This window comes from Cygnus atratus, chromosome 4 (assembly GCF_013377495.2).
Source record: "Cygnus atratus isolate AKBS03 ecotype Queensland, Australia chromosome 4, CAtr_DNAZoo_HiC_assembly, whole genome shotgun sequence".
Taxonomy (NCBI): domain Eukaryota; kingdom Metazoa; phylum Chordata; class Aves; order Anseriformes; family Anatidae; genus Cygnus; species Cygnus atratus.
Genome location: NC_066365.1, coordinates 25514716 through 25528937, shown reverse-complemented (window position 1 = coordinate 25528937; position 14222 = coordinate 25514716). Strand labels below are relative to the sequence as shown.

The 14222-nt window shown below is 37.1% G+C and overlaps 1 protein-coding gene across 1 annotated transcript in view; it reads left to right on the top strand.

Moving 5' to 3' along the window:
• The window catches only part of GALNTL6 (polypeptide N-acetylgalactosaminyltransferase like 6), a 455937-nt gene that overhangs the window by 259608 nt on the left and 182107 nt on the right, over nucleotides 1-14222 (top strand). The gene's annotated exons all lie outside the window — the stretch shown is intronic.

The following is a 14222-nucleotide window of genomic DNA, read 5'->3' as shown; positions in this document are numbered from 1 at the left end:
AATAATCTGAACAATGTAATTTATAACAATAGGCTAGAATGACTAAATGATTGGCTGGCCTGCCTGCAGGCTCTGAATTTCTGCTATCCAGAGATGGCAGAATTTTCCAAATCTGTTTCTTTGCTTCATGTGCTTTCATAAAGACACACTTTCCATTACCACAATGATGGTTTTGTAAAAGTAATTTGGAAACTAATTCTTCTTTAAAAAAAAAAAAAAAAAAAACACTATACTTAAAATATAATGACATTTCCATCTTCACTATCTTTTGAATTTAGTTTTCATTTTACTAATTTATTTCTGTATATTAAGTGCCAGTATGTTGCAGTTGTTTGGGGGGAGAGTCATAGGAATGAATATATATATATATATTAATTTATTACATAAATATATATGTATTTATTATGTTGTATATATACACACACACACATATGTATACATAATCTTGTATCTCAAGATTGCAGTGTCACTGAGAAGAATCTTTCAGATTTCCACAGGCTCTTTGACTAAATTTTGTCTTCCAATTAAGTGCAGCCTCCATTATTCTCCTTGGAAAGTATGTTTTTTTCCTTGAAGCACTAAATTTGTTAAAATGTGCTGCACAAGAGAGTATAAGATACTGAGGACCATGCAGTGAGCAACCAATGTTGTTTTTTTCTCCTCTTGGAAGTTCTAAAATTGAACTTCTAGTAAGGATGGAATTAGTTCACTGGCTTAATGCACAGGCATATCAGTTTTGGGCTGTGAGCATTATTCTGTTAGGTGCATTTACAACATGCAGACTTCTAGTGGCCAAAACAAAGATTGCATTCTTCTCTGTGTAACAATACTGAAAGAAACAGGACCATGCTGTTCCTACTCATGGCAGTGCTTCCAAAGCTGTTAGAAATACTGTCTCATTGGAATAATATTAAAGACTTGCAAAAACTATTTGCTAGTGGACTTCATCTTGTAAACTGGGGTAGTTCACCACTGACACTCCTGTTCAATGAGAAATTGCTAAAAGAACTGATGGACTGTCCTGAACACAGGCTGCCTTGCAGTTCTTCTTAGTCACCTAAACAGATGATACCACTGATGAACATTTTCAGCTTAGAGTTAATTGTTAATTTTCCTGTTTTATTTTCTCCCTTCCTTTTCCAATTTCATTTGCTTCCTATCTTTTGCTTCTTATCTTTCCTCCTTTATAGTTGGGATTCCATTTTGTTTTTCTGCTGGGGTAACGTTTTTACATGTGTACCATAGAAAACCTGAGCAGTACAAATGCTCTTTTAGTTTCTAGTCTAATTAATAATTAATGCAGTTAATATAATGTAATTAATATAATTAATCAAAATAATTCAAGTGAGATCTTTGGCTTTCACCCAAATAAGTTTCCAATTAAATAAGGAGACAAATGCTGTTAAAACGTTTGTGCCAATTTTAACATTTGTAGTTCCATAGCTCTTAAAGAACAAGGTGATGATAATCCACATAGCTTTGACTATGTGAAGAATGGTCACCATTAAATCTCTTCTTTCTCAATGCCTTGGGTCAGATACCTCTGTCATTAATCAGTCCGTGGTAGGTACTGGGACACATCCAGGCAGGATCTCTGGAGGTATGGTTTCATGACAATACACATCCACTCTTTCTAGATGCTTTTATCATGGTAAGTCTGTTCAGTATTTCTTTACATCAGATGTCTGGATAATGAGTCTGGGACATGAATCAAAAAGCACGGAGTTTTTCAGCATAATAGCATCTAGATCCTTGATTTTTCAGCTTTGATTTCCTTCACACCCACCAAGCCTGATTTAGATGACAGTGAAAACCATTGGGTCAGAATCACATCAAATTACATATGTTATCAATATTGTCGGGCAGAAGGTAACTTCAGTGAAATATCTTTGTTCCTAGCAAACAGCTATACAAGCATTAGTTAAATTTTGCATAGTACATGCCTACGTTTGTACAGGGAAAGTAACTTGTGATTTGGGAATCATGGCAGCTCTGCTGTCTGATCAGACCAACTGGGCAGATGTTACTTGACATCTGCCACATTAGACAAAAACTACAGTTGTCTTTTTTTCCTGTATCAGGTCCTTTAGTATGAGGTTAACTGTGAGGTTAGCCTATACCAGGAAATGAGTTTCGTTGCCCAGCCTGCAATGCACGGCAGATCCCTGAGTTTACACTGAATAAAATAGCCTTGGTAGCAACAGCTAAGCAGCTAGAAGGAACGGACTCTAATGATATTTCAACAGGGAAAGGGGCTGTTGTAGACACTTTTTGATAGTTTCAGTGATTTTGTTCATGTCATCTTTTATATATCAAAGGTAGAAGATGAGGAATTCCTTTCACACACTCTGTCATTTCACTCCATTTAAACTGAAGTATTTAGTACTCTGAATATTTGCAGTAAACTTGAGGTGTACTCAATGGAGTTTGAGCATGTCAGAACAGAGAAAGGAATGAATGTAGAAATATTTCTTAATTCCTTCTCTTGCATTATTTTTTTTTTCAATTCAGATACTCGAATTGTACAGAAACATCTTGGAAGAATAGAAAAAGGTATAAAAGCGATGTAGAGGATTTTTTTTCTTCTGCTTTGCAGTTTTGCTTATGTTGCTTGTAGAAAACCAGATCTTTGTGAACTGAAATATCACTGCTTATATATCTGTGTAGTCTAGGACAGAGGATAAGGAGGAAAAGGAGTGGAAAACAGCACAGGAACATTTCTTCAAATTCCCTGCTTCCAATTTTCTCCTCTATTGGTAGTACTGCTGATGTGCAGAATTTGAAAAAAATAGGTACAGTTCAGATAAAGGAGAGCAGAATGGTGGAAGGCGGAATTTACTTCCTGCTGTAGACAGCACATCCCTCTGCAAATTCACATCTTTATTTGAAAATGTTTACACACTGTTGTGGTTTAGCCCGGCTGGCAGCTAAACACCACACAGCCGTTCGCTCACCCTCCCCCCTCCATCTCTGGGATGGGGGAGAGAAACGGGAAAGTGAAGCCTGTGAGTTGAGATAAAGACAGTTTATTAAGACAGGAAAATAATAATAACAATAATAATAATAATGATGATAATAGTACTACTACTAATAATGGGTACTAAACAAGTGATGCACAATGCAATTGCTCACCACCTGCTGACCGATGCCCAGCCTATCCCCGAGCAGCCGGCCCCCCCCCCCCGGCTAGCCACCCCTATATATTGTTCAGCATGACGTCAGATGGTATGGAATACCCCTTTGGCCAGTTTGGGTCAGCTGTCCTGGGTCCGTCCCCTCCCAGCTCCTGCTGCACCCCTAGCCTGCTCGCTGGCAGGACAGAGCGAGAAGCTGAAAAGTCCTTGGCTTGGTGTAAGCACTGCTCTACAACAATTAAAACATCAGCATGTTATCAGCGCTCTTCTCATCCTAATCCAAAACATAGCACCCTACCAGCTACTAGGAGGAAAATTAACTCTGTCCTAACTGAAACTAGGACAACACAATGCATAAACTCGTCTGTTGCCGAAGGCAGTATACATCTTCATATGCAAAGTAATCAGAAGCACACAATGAATGCATCCTGTTAGAGGTGTGTCCCTGTTTTATTTTGACACATATAAATTTATGTGCATATGTATGTCCATAATCAGTTCAAGTTTGTTTGTTTGTTTTTAAATATGATCTAGATTCTTACCACTGTTATAACTAGATTCTTACCACTGTTAAAACATCTGTTATTTTTCTGTTATTTTGCTTTGGTAGAGGGATGGTGGATAGAGTTGTATCGTTTAATTTATGGGTGAACTTTAACCTAACCTGTCTGAGTATTCAACGCTTTCAGGAACCAGATCCTCACCTGATGTAGTTGTTAATTTTCGTGACTCTATGGAGCTACAGCAATATTTGTAGATAGGCTGTAAAGTGGATCTGCTTTTCCTGAGAATTTTTTGTGCAATTTTTCCATGTTTCTTTCTTCTGGCTAGCCAATATAGAATCACAGTCTGACGTGTTTACAACAGTCAAATTTTTAATTTATTTTTATTTTTTAGAATTTTATGTAAAACCTGGTTATGCTTTAGGTATTACTTCCTGAATATCCAGTAAGTCCATAATAGTTTCTAAGCAAAGTTGGAATCAAGATTCATTGTCATATAATTTCCTGATCGAGCCTGCCTTGAATTTTTCTATTCCATTATGTCAAGTGAAGCCTCTTGTGACGTATTGTTATCTTTTATTATTTTTGTTTCATCTGGATTTAGTTTATTGCAACTGAGAGCAGAATTCTGCCTCGTTATTGAGCATGTCTGAACAAAATTTTTTCATCTTTGTCATAATTATTTTTTTCTTACTATTCAGACTGATCCTCCGTTAACTCTGAGTGAGCTACCTTCATTTTTACCTGCCAAGATTCAACAGAAAATTACCATATTTCAAGAGATTTTACAGTTAAGATTTAAAATTTCCTTTTTGTTCTCTGTTGCTGAAGTTTTTGTAACATACACGAGAAAGCAACCTCACCTTAATTACAATATTGACATGTAGAAATTCATACTGAATAACAAAGGGGTATACAGAATCCTTTTTTTTTTTTTTTTCTGTTGATTTTCAGGATAAACTGTGTTCTCATGTCATTAGGCTAATGTCTGTGAATGACAGTTTAGCATGGTCCAAGATTAGGCATGGCAACCACTCCTGAAAAGGGTAAAGAAGCCTTCTGTAACTGACCTGTGGTTAAAATGACTGCGTTTTCTCTGGTGTCCTGCAATTTATTTCACTACTGCGAGGAGGATCAAAGGCACCTTCACTAGCCAGCAGTTGTTAGCTGTGTATTTGAGGAAAACGGCGATGTTTCTGGAAGTGGCAAACCCCACCGAAGCCTTCCTCTGTGCCATGTGTTACTCCACTATTGGAAGAGGTTGAGTATGTCACATGCTACACAGGGCAAATGGATTCCAAGGCCGCTCAAACAAAGCAGCATGAGAGGAAATATCTGCAAGTGTTGCGTAGGCCTTGCTGTTTCTGGGTAAGGAACGTTGCATTTACTTAGTTTTTCGTTTTCTCAGTGTCCTTCATGAACCCATGGTTTCTTCGACTTTTGAAACATTTCAAGTACGTTCAGGAAAGTCTTCAAAAATAAATAAAAGGGAGGTCGGTGAAAGACGCAACAACTTGTGAATATAAATATTAAATCCAGTTTTATCGATTTTTAGAGAAGTAAACCACCTCAGAAAGTGTGTTATTCATTGCATTTGCCTTGGTGTGTGTAAGGAGATGGTAGGGATAGGTCCCAAGAAAGCCACCTGCAGGGGAGAGTAGATGGAAGGAAATCGGGCTTATACTCAGAAAAGATGAACTATTAACACTTGTGAAAATGTGCTTGGAATGGAAGAGCCTTCCATGTTTTGTGCCTGGCTGGTGCTTGCTTGCTGCCCCCTGCGGTGGGCTGCTCTGTGGCATATGCGTCAGGAACAGTCAAACAAAGCAGCAGAAAACCTCTGCCTGGGAAGTAACTACTGCTAATAGGGCAGCATATTGTGTGAAAATCCAAAGTGAAATATTTACATGTTCTCATCCACATGCTTTTCCTCTATGAGTGATTGGAAAATAAGTGATTGAAAAAAGTTTAAAGTGAGTATTTTTACATGCTTGTACCAAGCAAAATCATAAAACAGTAATGCAAAATGCTGGTAGCTACTTACAGATGAGAATAAGAACTATTTACTGTCTAAAATAAGACTATTTATTTCCTTCTATCTTAAAGGGTTTGGGTACTGTTAAGGATGCTGCTACCATGAACTGTCCCCACGCCAGGGGCTTTTTGTTGCTCCTCTTCCATTGAAAGCAAGTCTTTAATAACTAAAGATTAGGTGATGTAGAGGGGGGCAAAACCAGAAAACTGCAAGTAAACACACACGTCAGATTGCATCTAGTTTGCATTTTCCCAAAGGCCATCAAGGGCAGGCTATTCTCAGCTTCAGAAAATGTGAAAGAACCATACGTCCTCTCAAGCAAGAGATCCTCCTGTGAGCCCCTCGAGTCACAGCTGGCAGCCTGTCCTGCTGCTTTCCTGTGCTGCCTCCTCTCCAGAGCGAGTGTGCGTGTCCTTCTAAAGTGGAACAGACACATGGCTCTCCCACTGGGAATCTATTACCATACCGCCCTATAGTGTCTTTGTTTGAGATGCTGCTCTGTTAAGACAAACACGGCCTACTGTGCATGCAGGTGCTCTGTTCTCAACAGCACCTTTCCCATGGGATTGCCGTCTTCACAAGTATAATGCTGTAGGAGGTGATGTTCCACTATTTTAGTTAATGGGATGTGATTTTTCACATTGTCCACAGCTTGGTATTGCTTCATCTTCTGATGTGCATATGAGGCTGGAGGAGAACAGCTTTATGCCTTTTCTCTTTTCCCCCTATCTCTAAACTAGTCTTTGTTAATGCTGCATGTAAATCTTGTAAGATTACTCACCAAAGCAGGAAAGCCCCAGGCCTTGGTTAACACTTCACTATAGTGCCTTCAACATTTTTTCTCATAAAAGCCCTTCTATATGTGTCCGAATAGATTTGCCATAGTATTTGTGTGTGTTTGGTGGAAAGTTCTGTTTGTTTACAAGTTTTTTCTCCTGTTCTTGCTTCTTAATACTATTTTCCAATCTTTTTTATCTTTGAGGATTCTTCTTCCCTCCTTCTGATAATCCAAGTCCTTTCCTAGATTTTGAGTATCTCACCCTTCAACATAACTATTTTGTTTCGTGAAACTGAAGAGGAGATGAAATATTATTCAGTGCCTGGCAGACTTTGCATACATCTGAATTTCCTTTTCTAAGTCCTAACGTTTATGAACACAAGAGTTAGTAAAGTGAGTGCTACAAATGTAACAAATCCGTAAGGATTAATGTGAGTCAGCCCTAAGGCATGGGCTTGCTTTTTTCTTTCCTTACATCTATTTGCAAACATGTAACTGTTGTTTTTGCTAGGTATTGCATTGTATTTACCAAAACTGAGTTCAGAAACTTGGCTGCTTATCCAGACTGTGTACATCTACGTAAAAGGGCTTGTGCATCCCTTTAAAATATTGACATATGAAATGGAGTAGTTTTTCACAGTGTGTTGTTATGGTTGTTTTGTATTTTTGCTTCTTCTTCTTACAACATAACTCTTCAGTCATGTGTTGTTTTTTTTTTTTTTTTTTTTTTCCTGTTTTCACATTCAGAATGTATGCTATCCAGTTCCTTGCTGCAGAACCTCAGTGCTTTTCAGAGTGATCTCATATATCCTGCATTGGACTTCATAGTTGTCAAGAAATCTTTCTTTGATAACTTATGATGCTTTTTCCCATGAGCAGCTTTAGACTAAGTGCCATGTCTTCCTTGATTAAGAAGGAATCCCAATCCCTGTACTCTTAACTTTGTGTTGCTAAATCTCTGTTTTATTTTGACTTTAAAAGATGATATCTTCGTCCTTTTATGTAGAGGAAAAACAAGAACTCAAGTTACCTGCTTATCAAAAGGCTTTAATATTCTAAAATGTGTGTTGCAATCAGGGAAAGCTATTTACAAGAAATTCGTAGGACTATGTCAAACTCGCCACAAGCCAAGATGTACTGCTTTTCTGTGGTATCTCATCCAGTTGCCAGCTAACCTGTTTAAGAAGAAAAAATGACCCTTTTGTGATACTTCACTACTGGCAAACTTGTGATGGTTTCTTATCTTGTTATTTTACGTGTGTTTGTGGGTTGTTTGCTTGTTTTCAGTTTTGCTCTAGTATTTTTCTAGAGATGCAAATCCATGAATATTTGAATTACTAGCAAAAATTAATATTTGGACTAATCTATAATTTCTCATGTCTTTTTCCTTTTTTCTTTTATTTGGAAACAGAAAAAAGTTTGCCTTTTTCCATTCCTTGGGGTTACTCACTCTCCATGAGTGTTCACAATGATGATGTAGAGATTTCTTCAGATGCTTCCTTAGTTACTCTAGGTTGAGTTTCATCAAGTGAGCTGGCCTGTGCCTTAAGCTGAGAGTAATCTTGTTGAATAGCTGAGTATAATTTATTGTTCTTATTAGCATTCTTTTTTTTTGATTCAACTCCCCTTGAGTCATGACCATCTCCTTAATACAATTGTATTATGTTTTTTATGTCACAGTGTCTTTCTACATCAGGTTAGTTTTTTAGGGAAGCTTTTAATGTACCTTTCTAGTGACTTTAACCCTTGGATCAAGTCTGCTGTTTTCTCAGCCTTATTTTGTGAAACTCTGTGCCATGATGTTCCACTTGATGCTGTCTCAAGTGCATTGCATTTGCCTCTGGTGATACTTGAATCAGTCCCTACACAGAGGAGGGAAATGAGTCTGCAGTGCAGTAGATGATGCTTTGCAGAGGGAAACAGTAGGTGCTGAGTAGCCAAAATCTGCACTGTCATTATTAAAGGGAGTTACTTTGGACTAGTTCTACTGTTATCCATAATGCCTGAACATCCATTAGCAATAAAGGGTTAGTAAATGTGCTTCTGGAGAGCATCTTTTGATTTAATATTGTCCAAAAGCAGTCCAGTTTGCTTGTTCTGAGTCTGTTCCACAAGGTGTACCAAAGCACAGTAAGTGGAAACTTGGAAGAATAATTTCAGAAATGAACTTCTGATTTCACCTGCTTCTATGTTTAGCTGTAGTTAATGCCTCAAAGTTTAATTCATGCCTCAAGAAATTCATTTCAGTGGATGATGGAGCTGAACAACAGGAGTTGCTTTTGTTTCTGTCCTTCTACAACTGGCATTTTTATAATTAGCTATTCTGGGGAGTAGAATGCTTACCGAAAATTTCAGAGATTTCCTCCTCTGTATGACAGTGATGTGAGCTTTGCCAGGGTGATGGGAGACAAATAATTTGCACCTTTTCATAAATTTAAAGGCAAAAACAAAATATCTTACAGAGTTTGTTAACATGATGGACACTTTTCTCTGAATTTCATTGTTTTTGTTATGAAGTGTTAAATAGTCTCTGAACACAGATTGTTTTATCCATTGATTTGTAAAATAAAATTAATCAGATTGCTTATTAAATTAAGCAGCTAAAGTGATATATGTACTTAGCTATTGAAGTTTCTTCATTATAGCATTTGTATACTGTTGTTTTACTTCTATTATTTCAAGTGTAACAAGCTCTAGCTAGAGTAATTTTGTATTGTCCAAGAGAAAATAGGAAATGTAGTTTCCTATTTCAGTATTATTCATGGGCGTAGACAAAATGATAGGGCAAAGAGAAGTGACAGTAAATACATGCATAGGCAGCAAATGGTTGCATACATGAAATGGCTATAGCATGTTGAACATCCTGTGTAAAAGACATAGTGCATTGTAGTGAAACTACCTGACTAGTCCTTGTCTACACAGGTATGTTATAAAACAAACAAAGAAGATGCTGAGGAAAATATTGTTATTCGTCATTGTCTTGATATACCGGTGGGGAGATATTTAAGAAATCGTTAGGCTGAAAATGTAAAAGGAAAAAAAAATGTTGCTTTTTATCCTGTGAAGTATGACTGTGGTGGGAACCCCTTCTTTGAAGATGGTATGGATGCTATATGTATAAGTGGGTGTCAAGAAATACCACCAGGTAAAGTCATACAGACCGTATTCATTAGTTACTGAAAAAAATGCTGTTCTGGATGCAACTCCTTAGTGTGTTTCCCCAAATGGCTAGCTAGAGAAGCATTGCTGTGGAGAGATCTCTCTACACCTGGCCTGTTTCCATCTGATCCCCTACTCCTGGATCCTAAGAGGCGGGACAGGGCACCACTGTGCTTTCCTCTGTGCCTGGGTTACACAGTTTTCCCTTCAGAGAAGCCTGGATGAATGAGAGCCAGATCAGGTCCCTGGCAGTCCAGTCCACACGAGGTGCTCAGCCCAGCCTTTCAGCACTGAGCCAGGAAGGCTTGGGGTCATCCAGCTTTTGTAGCATCAGGGTTTTGGGGCCCTTTCCACCCAAATTCGTGCATTCTCTGGGGGACAGGAGCAGTTCAGATTTCCTTAAGAGGAACTGCTTTTGTGACAGGTGGTCTGTGTGCTTTGGTAGCACCAGGCTTAACCTCATGCGGTGAGTAGAAATGCTAAATGCGGAGGGGTTGAGATGCAGAGATGACATTCTGGCAGCACGGTGCTGACTACTAGTATGCTTGCTGCTTAGGGAGGGTGAGCGTCTAGGTCATATTTTTTGTCATTAAATAATTCCATGCTGCTTTAAGTGCTATGGTATGGATATTAAGGTATTTTGTAGCTTGCATTTTGTTTATACCTCCACTGAATCTTGCAAAGGCAACTTTGATGTACATGGGGTTGAAACATAAAGTAGGTTATTCTCTCAACTCTTTTTAGCAATAGCAGTAAGTACTCCCACAAACTCCAAATAGATCTTAATAGGTCTTTAAAATGTTTTTACTGCTTTCTTTACCCCACTAAATTAATGTACAATTGCTACTGGTAAAATTGCATGTTCTAGTATATATCATAGTGCAGAAGACTTGTTTTCTGTATATATTAGGAAGGAAAACAATGTGGTTTTGATTTAAATGAAACAGGAAGATCTCAGGGACAACAGCAGAGTAGTGATGCCCTAAGTCATGCTACACTCAGGATATTAATATAACCTTAATAAGTTGAAGGAAAGAACTCTCTAGCTCTAAAAGTAATTCCTACAGAAGATAGATAAGGTACTTCATCACTGCAGTCTTGCTACTATTTTTCTTTGTCTCTCTGTTTACGAGGAGTATTCACTTCCATTGTAATTCTGCTAGCATCTTTTAAAAATATTTTCCCCAATGGATGGAGAGAGAGAGATGAATATTGTATAACTGTAGTTACCTTCCATGATCAATAATATCATTAAACTATATAAACATAGTTTCTGTAACCTTATAATGCTATTACAGTGATTTCTTGCTGGGTCTTTTACATCAGGCAAGCTAAAATATAAAAATAAATAAAATTTAGTCTTGATTCCAAATTCAAAATAATGTTACAACTGATGGTTAATTTTTGTCCTTTAAATTAACATAGGAAATGTGTGAAGAATTACAGACTTTAGCCAATCTTATTTAACAGATCAATGTGGTTATAGTCTTGCTTTCCAGATTATTGCTTTCCAGATATATTTTTACTTCTGGAAAGAAATGCTATAGTTTTGCCTTCCAAATGCATACTAACTCCACGTGAAAATCTATCACAGATTACCGTGTTATTTAACCAACTGCATAACAACTGCATATAAAAATGAATGTATTTATTTCACGTACTTTGATGTCATTTGTTTTGTTTCCTCTTTCCCTCAACAAATGTGTTCCGAAATAGGCCTCATTCACAGGGGTTTTGGACATAACTGGTGTAAAACAGAAATCCATAAAGTTGCCTTTTACTGTAATTGTTTCATGTTCCCGGTTCTCCCAGGATTATTTTGCTTGTGCATTTTTCTTAGTCATAAACTTGATTATTGTACTGCAGCATTTTACTCTTAAAAATATATATATTAACAATATAATCTCTCCAAAATTCTCTGCTGTGAGCCATAACTCTCTGAAATGCTCTTTAACTTTCCAGGCATTATAAATGCATTTCCAAAGCTGCACCATGTCGAAGTCATATCATAGCAGTGTCATTTTCCCAGTGGACCAATAATGTAAAGTAATACAAAATGCGAATAATAAATATTTGGAAGACCTCAGGTACAACAATCACAGAATGCCGCCCCATCTAAGAGAAACATTGAGATAGTAAATTTGTATTTTAAACTTAAAATCCTGTCCTGAGCATGAGGTACTATGTGTCAAGGTTCAGAGCTCCATAACCTGCTGATAGAACCTAAATCTCATGAGGTCAGTAGCTTTGTGGATAGCTTTTTGGACCATAAAATACAGTTACCTAGAGGCAGGAAAAGTGCGTATAGAAGAGCTTCACATCATCACTGAATATTCTGAATCTTAAAATTTTAATAATACTGCTGTGTTGCATATCTTTAAGTGAAAAAGACAAAAACAGCGAACAGGAAAAATATATTCTTTTATTTTGCTATATATACATCATTGGATACTCAATGTAATTTCATTAAAGTGCTTCAAATACTTTGAATATTTTTTCTGAGCAGTATGTTGCTTGTCTCACTTATTTGGTTGCAGTATTTACAATTTACATGCACTCAGATTTTTGTCATATTGGTAGGAAAGATTATTTACCTAACTTTTCTTAAAAGCTCTGAATCATGGTGTCCAGTATGACAAAAATTGTGTAAAAGAGGAGACTCACAAATGGTGAATGCACACACAGGCATGCTCACACACGTATATACTTCGTGTGTAGAAGCGCCACAAATCTTCCAGTATACATATGCTGAGGGAAAAATTGTATCATCTTCATTTTCTTGGGTGGAGTTTAAGCATCTTTTTAAATGAGTTTAATTTCTGTTACTAAGAAGAGAAAGCTAATATGTATCTCAACATATCTCAAAGGATGAATATCATTTACAAAAGGAGGCATTGAATTCTCATCACTCTGCTGTCTTCTCTTGTGACTATACACATTCTGAAGATGATTAAGGTAATAAATTTATACAGGATTGTTTGGTGCTGAATGTTGCCTCCAAATGATTTGACCAAAAAAAAAAAAAAAAAAAAAAACAGCTTATCTAAAGCAAAGTGTTTGTTCTTTACGGTAGCTGAAATGGGGACTTGTCGAGAGATGTTTCTGGAGAGTGTATTTAGAAGAAGAATTCAAACGAAAAAATCTTGTTTTTCTGCTTTGTAAAACCAAGTGTCAGTTATCATATGGCTGAAGATTATAATTGCTGTATAGTGGCTTTGTTACCAGACCTTACTTTACAATTGCCTATGACAGCAGGGACTATGGCCCAGAAGGTTCCTCCTTCTGGAACACCCAGTGGTGTTTAGGGTGAGGAATGGTATAGGTCTGTGTTGATCAGAGATTACGTGTGAGAAGAGGTGGGATTCAGGGAGGGGGGGGTTCTGTTCTTTAACCCTGTGCAAGGTGGATTTCCTTTTCTCTATTTTGTGTAAACTATTCTGCTAGAAAAGGCATGGAGGCTTAAGGGGAGGAATAGGAAAAAGCAAGACAGTTCCATGTTTTCACTTGCGTTTCACAGAAAGTACACATTTCCGTGGTGCAAATACTTTTAGGAGAAACTATGAGCTTTGTAAGGAAGTAAAGTTAGGGTAATGTAACAGTTGCAAAGCAGTATCATGTTGCCAGATTACCTGACAATCATGTAGTTATTAAAGGAAAAATTAAGGAAACAAGTTATTACTGATTTCTAATTATCTTGATTTCTTTCTCAGGTGCTGCTGGTAGTATAACCTGTCATAGGTAGGCATATATTAATGAGAGCAAGCCTTGTATTTTTATAGTTTCTTATTCAGTGTCTAATATTTGAAACTGTGTCTAAACACGTTCATGCTCAAAAAAAAAAATTATTCTCCAATTGTTATTTTTAATGGTTTGGCTTATACTATAGTTTCAAGTACCTGATGGGTTGCATTAATTGAAAACATTTTAAAACTTTGTAATGTGTGCTTAGGGCTGGAAGGATTGCTTAGTTTAACTTTTCTCTCTTATCACAGTGTTATTTCAGTGTGTACGCTTGGTGTGATTGTGTGTAAATGCAAATATAACAGTTCATACATGTTGCTTTGGAATATGCTACCCGTATAAACATATATTCTTCAATTTTCCTCGTGCTGCAAGTGTGTATGTATCATGAACTTTTTTCTATTGGTATTTATCCTTTGTTCTTCTGTAAATGTATGAGACACCATGAGGTTCCTTTTCTGTCCATTATGGTGTTTAAATATTCAGATAACCTTGGTTATTCTACTCCTATTTCCTATGAAGAGTAGACTCATGCTTGTAGTAGGTGAGAAGGTCTGGCCTGAAGGGGGTTCTTATTCGTAGTAGCTTGTTATGCAGTAAGAGGCAAACAGCCAAATTTCATTTTTTAAAAAAGTGAAACTCAAAGGCAGGTAGAATTCAGTAACCTATGAAGACAACCTTATACTTTCCAGAGGATATAATAAAAACATAATTATTGTAAATTAAGGCAGTGTTATCCTACTGACAGGGTCATAAATGCCTTTTCTCATTATCAGTGACTGATGTTTCTATTTTCATAGCAGTTTGCCATCATTTGTGATCTGACTATGGCACAGTTCTTGAGAACATTTCATCAATATATGCACCAAGTT